Source organism: Telopea speciosissima, chromosome 1 (assembly GCF_018873765.1).
Source record: "Telopea speciosissima isolate NSW1024214 ecotype Mountain lineage chromosome 1, Tspe_v1, whole genome shotgun sequence".
In the NCBI taxonomy this organism is placed as follows: domain Eukaryota; kingdom Viridiplantae; phylum Streptophyta; class Magnoliopsida; order Proteales; family Proteaceae; genus Telopea; species Telopea speciosissima.
The window spans coordinates 83,305,989-83,314,990 of NC_057916.1; the positions used below are offsets into that span (position 1 = coordinate 83,305,989).

At 39.9% G+C, this 9,002-nt stretch overlaps 3 non-coding genes across 3 annotated transcripts; all 3 read right to left on the reverse strand.

Annotated features, from left to right (window-relative positions):
- Positions 1 to 986: 986 nt before the first annotated feature.
- Positions 987 to 1,111, reverse strand: LOC122649258. Its single transcript, XR_006331227.1, has one exon. It is a non-coding gene; the product is annotated as a small nucleolar RNA snoR83 (small nucleolar RNA).
- A 771-nt stretch (positions 1,112 to 1,882) lies between these two features.
- LOC122649244 lies at positions 1,883 to 1,952 on the reverse strand. Its single transcript, XR_006331217.1, has one exon. It is a non-coding gene; the product is annotated as a small nucleolar RNA snoR60 (small nucleolar RNA).
- Positions 1,953 to 2,050: 98 nt separating this feature from the next.
- Positions 2,051 to 2,120, reverse strand: LOC122649242. The gene has a single exon (XR_006331215.1). It is a non-coding gene; the product is annotated as a small nucleolar RNA snoR60 (small nucleolar RNA).
- Positions 2,121 to 9,002: the final 6,882 nt, after the last annotated feature.

Consider the following 9,002-nt stretch of genomic DNA (forward strand, 5'->3'; position numbering starts at 1 on the left):
TCAGGTTTCAAAACCTATCTTAGCTATATGGCCACCAATACTGACCACTGAATCTGCCGGCAAAAAACTACACCAACTCGCTATGATTTCAACAGAAATTGATTTCGTAGATGATCAAAACCATGGGAGAAACCGAGTACTAAAACCTTGAAAGACACTAACCAAGAAATTAGAAACAAGTGACAGTCCGACAAAAGGTAAATAGGTAATAGCAAGTCCCATTCTCAAAACCAACCATTAAAGTGACGAGTTTAGGTAGAGTGGAGGTAATTGTATTGAAAAGAGAGCAGCAAATTATAGGGGCCCATCAAAGAGGGAGAGAAAGAGAGAGAAGAAGAAAATATAGAAACAAGGGGAACACTAAAGCACTGAAAAATTCTATAACTACAGGGGGGGGAGCCACCAAATTGCCAAAATGGTTGGACTAGTCCAACAAACAATGGAAATGTATGAAATGACAATGATGATTATGATGATTTTGACATATTTTCTAAGGAGAAAAGAAAATTCCTCTTTAGCATTCACATAGCCAATAAGTGTGCACAAGAATTGGTTTACTTAGAACTGGAAAGTAATTTCCTAGGATGATTGAAATGACAGAGCAAGGAGGATGGTTCTATAGCTTATACTAACCCCACAGTTAACCTTGAAGCCAACAAAGCTGAGAATTTTATGATTGGATTTGAGTCTGACCAGACCATTCCCTATATCAGATTTGACACATCACTCTACTACACAGCATAGTAATCAAGGCATCACCTTGGTGTCCAAATGCCTTGGGCACCTAGGCCCAAGCCTTGCCGCCATGGCAGTGTCACCTTGAATTTTGACTGTCTAAAATGCCATGGTGGCCTTCGTGCCTTGATAACTATGCAGCTATGCTACCCGATACAACTAGGGGCATAATCTATAGTTTCCATGGCGGTCAGGTCACCTAAGAAAAAATTTACCATAAGGAATTTGGTGTATCAGTAAGCAGAATTCATTCATGTTCGGCAAGCTACTAGTAAAACACCTCCAAGTACTAAGAAGGTGTTATCAGCGAAACTTCCATAGTTAATATTGGCCTCCCATGAATCAGATAAACACCACAAATAGTTTTATCTGGGATTATGGAGGCACGATCAATGCATTTCTCTAAGATGCACTTACCATCAAGAAAAATAAAAAGGATGGACAAGGGGTGTTAGCAACATGATGGAATCCATGGTGGCACATAAACTCTTTCAAGAGAAAAATAACAGCATCAGATCCTCAGCAACAAGTAAAACAAACAGGTATCAGGTTACAAAATTAGCTCCAGTCTTAACGAGATCAAAGCTTAATGTGGTCAGCATGCATGGAATTAGGAAGAGGGATATTCATTACAAACTACCAACTCCAGGATGGTAAGAAATCCTACCCTAAGAATTTCTTTCTGCTGTAGCCAAACATGCCTAGATGACTACCCAGTTATATAGATGATTAAACCAGAAAATAACTTGGGGGCTAAATAGCATCAAGAACCTCAAAACCTGGATAATCCATGATGTCCCAAAGGGAATATGTTTACCAGTCACAAGCTTCAATGTTCTCTATTGTAATCGACAGTAACTGAAGAGTAGAAAAAATTGAAGTAAAAACACGAAGCATTTGATCCTTATATTGGAAACCATTATTTACAAATAAAAAGAAGCTGACTACAATTAAATTTTATGACTAATTACTAATCCATACCTGAACGTTTTATGCCTATGAAAGAAGGGGGCCATTTAAGGCAATTAATAACAAAAGCAAGGGAGTGAACCATGACATTCTTCCCACTTATTACTCTAGCTTTAACAATTAATACAATAAAAAAAACACAAAAACCCCCCCCCCCTCAATTTTTATTATATGAATTTGTATCAGAAACTCAAGATTACATTGGCCAAATGTCTTGAAAGGGAATCCGAGTGACTCATCATCTGCTTTATCACAGAGAACTGAATGAAATAAGTGCATGTGCAATACAAGCATATACAAACATAAGCTAAAACAAAATTCAAATTCCAAATTTACTGTGTGTATTTGCATCAGAAACTCGAGACTACATCACCCAAATGTCTTGAAGGGGAATCCGAGTAACTCATCATCTGCTTGATCTCAGAAAACTAAGTGCAATAACTGCGTGTAAATTCCATTAAAAAAATAACAATCATTGGGATCTTCAAAGGCATCATCTTTTTTTTAAATCGATAATTTAATTATCCAAGAAGAATCAAAAGATACTGCACCAAAATGGGGGAGTAGAAAAATAAAGGAAAAAATACAAACAGCCACCATCAAGGAACTTGAAATATCTTCAAAAGTATTATCTTTTTATTTAAATCAATAATGTAATTATATTCAATGGGCCAAGAAGAATGGAAAGATACTTCCCCAAAATAGGGGAGTAGAAAAGAATACAAACAGCCAGCCTAAAGGAACATGAAAAATCCCAAGAGTAAACACTTGATATTAGCTCTGGTGCATTCACCAAGGAACATAATTGAGAAGATGTATCATAGAGATTATAACACTGCAAGAAAACAGCTTTAAAGATTTAAAATGAATTAAAAATAAAAATATTTAAATATGAACAACAAATTCTAAAAGCTCTGGATACATCCACGTCAACAAATAATTCAAATTTAAAAGAGATAGAAAGAAGGCAATTAGAACTTCTTCAAATTTAATGAAAATATTAAACATAGAAAATTAAAAGAATATCAATCAATATTATCAAGATAGGGAAAGACTAAGCTGGAGAAAAAAAAGAAGAAAACGGTAAACAATGATTAATATACGAGGAGAAATTTCCAACCATAGGAGCTGTTCTGATGAGTCTGAAATAAGCAGGAAAAGAAAAGAAAAGATGAAAAGAGAATTTGAAAACAGCAACAACAAAAAAAAATCATTGCTTACCCCTGCTTTGTAGAGAGGCGTACTTTCCATCACAAAACTCTACATTACTGGAGAACCAACATAACCGTCGTCAGGAGTGAGGATGAAAGGAGAGGGATTCACAAAAAGATCTGAAAATAACTAAATCAAGTGACACACAAAGCTATATTCTGTGATTCTCTGGGGGTGGGGTTGAAAAGGAGCAATTCACTCGCATGAAGTAACTCTGTATGGTAAGGTAAGTCAATAACCTCATCTACAGGCCATCTCACGTAGCAAGGGTGGTAGAGCAAAGGTACATTAAGAACGCTAAGTTTTAGCTAAAGAAAATATTGCGAACGGGTGGGAACTAGAAAATTCACCTGCAAGACTACCCTCTTGTCACCAGGGACCAAGTTAGTGAAGATAGCATCATCTTCCTCAATCACTACCTCACTGCCCCCTTTCATTCCGCCGCCACGGCCCCCTACGCGGCCCTTCCGCCGCCTCGTCTTCCTCTCTCCGTCCTCCATCACTTTGTCCTCCTGATTCCAACCCCCCCCCCCCCCTGGGCCTGCAAGTCAGTAGAAATTAGGGTAGAAATGACGGACATCATCCACCACTATTTCCATGTCACTCAATAAAACACATAATAGAGATATGTAAGATTGAAGATAATAGCTAGTACACACCTTGGAGGCCTCATCGCTGTAACTTCGACCTCGAGCAGATTAGTAAGAGAAACAGTTGCTGGATAGGGAAAAATAAACGAAAAGAAGCACCTTAGAATGTGCTCGACGATGGTTTATATAACCTTCCTCAGGTCTGCTTTTAGGGTTTCGGAGGGAATTTAGGGTTTGTTAAAAGTTCTTAGGGTTTATTGTAGCTGCAGCATGCAAGGATTCAGTTCATGGTGTCCGATTGGGGAATCGGCTAGTTCCGAAATTGATACTGATACCTGTGCGTATCAAATATCAATCGTATCGGATAATATTTAACATTTTTATCCTTTTGTTTATAACATTTTTACCCAAAAGAATGTCGATATTAATATTATTTTGACCAATTCACCCTCCGTAGGGGTGTCAACCGGTCTGGCTCGATCTTGCCTACTTGGGCTTAACCAATTTCAAACCCTGCACTGTAAACGCCCATTTAGCTAATCGGGCTTAGCATGGACGGACATGGCATAGTTTACGTATAGTCGATCGGTCAATCTCGGGCTATAATCGAGCTACTATAATCGGGCCTTAAGCGGGGCTATTGACCTGTTTAACTTGATGATCTTTAAACGGACTCTAAACAGTGCAATTCTAAAATTGCTCTATAAAGTAGGTTGGAAGGAAATATCAATAAAATGAGACCCAGAAATTTCATTGAGATCCACCCATCATCAGATCTTAAGGTTTTTATGGAGTATACGACTGTACAATTGTTTGATGTTTTGGATGAACCTCAGAGAGCGAGAGAGTATTTCTCCCTTGTCAAGTGTTGTGTCATGAAACCAGGAAACCTCTGGTTTGTCTACCTGGGATGAACCTGCAAAAAGTTGAGTGAGCAAAGGAGAGCCAGTGTGGTTCCGGCTGAGGACTCTCCGATGCCTAAGTCAGGTATCCGTTCTAATAGTAGTTCAATATCGCAAAAAGTGAGATCCGCGTTTGAGCACCATACCTGAGTATTTATACAATGATAGGGCGGTAGAGAAGATTCCTCGTAAGGTAAGAGCCTATTTTTAGTAGGAGTCTATTAGGCATAGTCATATTCGTAAGGGGACTCTTCACTTGGTAAGAGTCCTTATTTGGGTGTGATACGATTACGTCGTTGGATAACGCCCTGATTCGGTTGACTTAACATATCTCGTGATCGTCGAGATGTGCTGACGTGGCTATGCAATTTGGGCGGGTTACGGTTATCGCCTAGTGGGAGGACTTGGTGACCAATGGCCGATACTGGAGTGGTCGGCTCGGTTGCCGACTGTTGCAAGGTCAGCCTAGATACCAACTTGGGTGTGGTCGGTCTGGCTGTCAACTAGGACGAGGGGGTTGACGACCTGGGCGAGGTCGGCCAGACGGATAACTCTGAGTGGTCAGCCAAGTGGATGACCCTGAGTGGTCGGCCGAGTGGATGACCCTGAGTGGTAGACCAGGTTAATGACCCTAGCGATGTCGACCGAGTTGATGACCTTGGTGAGATCGGCCTTATTGCAGATCCCGGAGAGGTCAGCTTGAGGGTCCCACTCGGACCGGCCCTAGGCGGACCGGGGCGTGGTTCCTTCTCGTGATCGGGCTCTTTCACTCGGCGCTAAATTGGACATGTGTCAATCTTTGATTGGGGATTGCTTTTATGACTCATCATCAAGCATTGGAACATGATGATGGGTTGCATAAAAAATTAGCAACCATAGTTGCACATGCCATGCATTTTTTGTGGTTGGAATCTTTATTTTATGGGATTTGGAGGGAAAAATGAGAATTTCAAACAATAATAAAGGATCAAGTGAGATCTTAGTTAGTAAGTTTGCGTATAATACACGTATTATATACGTATCTGAATGTTTAATTCAAACAAAATTTATTTTATCGTATATTTTTTTATATATGGTAAAATACTCATTTTTTAAGTACACTCGTATTAAACACGAATTAAACACGTTTAATACTTTTTAATTTAAGTTTAGTTTTGTAAAAAAAAAAAAAAAACTCAAAACTTGAAGAAGAAGAAAACGCAGAACAAAACCCTCACATAATACGATTTTGGTCTACTTCTCTTCGAATCCTAATCGTCGATTGCCCCCATTCCATTCATCTTCTTCATCTCCGTTCTCATTTCAATTCGGGTGGCTGGTTAATTGCAGCTGGGTGAATCGACGATTACAGAGGCAAATGAACTTCCATTGGTGATGTTAGCTCATCTTATGTCGGATGAGATATTTTTATTGATATTTTGATTTGTTAAATGATAATCTTATGAGCTGTAATAGGGGATATTATATTGTATTTATTTTAGTTGTGAGGTTTCTTTTTTGATAAAATCATTGTCTATGTGCTATTATTTTGTTTAGGAAAATTTATGATACATCCCCTGAAAATGAATCGAAACTCAGATCACCCCTTGAAATTTAAAAATATTCAAATCACCCCCTGCATTAGAGCCCTATACTCAAATTAGACCCTACCGTTAGTTAACTGATGAAGTCAACTAGTTAATTTTTCTGAAATCCCTAAACTACCATTGAGAAGAGTATAATTTCTATTTTACCCTTAGATATAAAAACATAACATTTACGCGTTTCACTTTCTCCAGCACCGGAGCCATATCTTCTCCTTCTCCATCTCCGACCAACCTGCATCTTCAATGGTTATGTTCTACCCTCTCCATCTCTCTTTTATCTCTCTCTTGTAACTCCCGGAGGTGGGTTTCTCAAATGTATTTGTTGCTGGTTGTTGGCTCTTCATCTGATCAGTGTGAAATTGTGGACTTGGAGACCAGTCAACAATTGTTTATATATTTTGTTGGTGGATTGTTGTTTGCTGGCCAGATGGATCGTACCTAGCTTTTATAGATTTCTTGATTTTGTCTCCTCTGTCCTCTCTGTTTCCCTCTCTTCTTCTTTTTTTTCGCTATTTTTGGGAAGTGATTTCTTCCCGAGTTGATTCCCTCTCTCTTCCAGCGGTGATCCATCTCCCATGGTCCTTCGAAGCTTGTCTCACACTGATGTCCCTGTTGCTGTGTCCGTCAGTGAAGCCATCTTCATGAGGTTTCTTCACCGGTTTCGGACGGCGCTGCGGCCGACCGCCTGAATGGCCAGCAGAAGTGCAACAGCGAGGGCTGGATTTTGGATTTTCAATTGCAGGTTTTTCCTGCGTTTTTAGGGTTTTATTGGTTGATGGATTTGATAATCGCTCGTTGGATGTTCCGTTGCTAGTTCTCTGTTCGCTGCCGACACTTCCTGTTAATTTCACGGGCAACACTGTGGAGGATTCGGTTGTTGACAGACGCATTGAGACTCTTAATTTGGTCGACTCTGGGTTCTCTCCTGACTCCCTGGTACCAGGGACTTGGAAACAACTACTAGTGGATAGTGATGCAAATGCTTCCATGGACTGGGAAGGTTTTGATACTCTCACTCCTGCAACACCCCATGTGGGATTCAACGTAGGCTGTTTTTCTGAGTTACTGGCTGAACCCCCTCTGGAACCCACCGGTTTAATCTCTGCTGCACCCTCTGTTGCTTTACCCACTTCATCCCCCGCAGCCTCAAGTGATGATTCATTTATTCATGCCCTACTGATAAAACCACCACCCCCACACTTTTGAATTCCGCCTTTGATTTTTTTCATTTTTTAAAAATCCTTTTTAGGATTTCTTTGTTTCTTCTTTAATTTTACCTTGTTAGCTTTTGAATTCAGAATTCATTCTCTGTAATCGAATGGTCATCTCGCAGTGACTGCGCCTGAGAAACCCACCTCCGGGAGTTACAAGAGAGAGATAGAGGAGAGATGGAGCGTGTAGAATATAACCATTGAAGATGCAGGTTGGTCGGAGATGGAGGAGAAGATATGGTTCCGGTGCCGCTGCTGGAGAAGGTGAAACGCTTTAGTCCTTCATCCCACTTGATTTTTGGGTTAAAATTGTCTTTTCAATGTACAAGGGTAAAATAGTCATTTTACACCAATAACTAACAGCAGACTAACACCGTTACTATAAGAGTGATTTGTGTATTTTCAAATTTTAGGGGGTGATCTGAGTTTCGATCCATTTTCAGGGGGTATTTCATAAATTTTCCTTCTGTTTATTAGGTGGTGCATGTCTATTACATAGTGAATATATATCCGTATTTTTGTTTATAGAGCAATCGTATTAAACACGTATCAAATTATTATCCTATGCATTTTATTACATCGAATTTTTGAAAAGTATTATTACCGTCTAGTCTGTTTAATTGCCAAACGTATCTATTTTCGTTCAATTGCCATTTCCAAACTTACTAATTAAGGGTGAGATCAAGTATATAATCAGTCGAGCGTCCGACGGGGAGGACCTTACACCGGGAATGATCGATTATTAAATTTATCGGGCTTAAAGCCAACACGTTTAATAATCGAATCAGTCAGGGCCAAGCTTTAACCAGTCGGCCTGTCGGGTCGAGCCTAGAATTGACACCCCTGTTTGTGCCTACCTGATATCAATATCGATCTGTATACATCGATATAGATGATTTGATATTGATTCCTGAAACCCTGTTAGCATGTCCGTGGGAGTATAAAATCCAGTTTATCAGTATTTTATCAATAAATATCGCTCTTGTGCAGAGTTAGTTGAGCCCATCCTACTTTACTGTCCCTTGCGTCAACAGGCGTGGGTCGCTTCCACGGTCTCTTTGACCCTCATTTGGTTCTTCATGGTCGGATTATTAAGTGGGGTAGAGTGTCGGGCTCTACAAAGTTGGAGCAACATTGCTTCTTCGTCTCCCATGCTATCACAGTTTGTGAATTTTGGAAGCTCGGAAACTCAAGAGTTTACAAATTCTTCCCTCCGCCCCCCCCCCCCCCTTTTCGATATTGGGTGGGTATGAGTATGGTTGACCGTAATATTGATGAGTTTCTCTCCCTCTCTCATGGCTCAACAACTTGGCCTGAGCTTCTCATGCGAGTTAAAGTTCTAACTTGGTAGAGAAAAGAATGAAGAAAAAGAAGAGAGAGAGTGAGAGAGAGAAGTGCACAAGAGATACGTGGTTTGGTTGATGATACAACCTACGTCCATGGTTGTGGTTGAGTGAATCAAGGAGTGATTGAATAAGACATGGACTGTAGAAAGAAACAGGATTAATCCTACAACTAAGGATTTTATCCTTGTCTTTATTACCGATTTCCTTTCCTTCCTGGGCTTCAAATTATCTTGTTCGATTGAAGTGTAGATTGAAGACCATCCAACAGCTATTGTGTGAGCTGTAGGGGATTTGATCTTATCCTTGATTGATTACTTGAGATTGTACTCAACGGTTACATGAGCTGGTGATGTATTGGCTTCTCTTACAGTTTCCAACTATAATAAAACCTGCTTACTTTTCAATCACGGTTAACGGGATCATTCGTAATTCTTTCTCTCTCTCTCCTTCC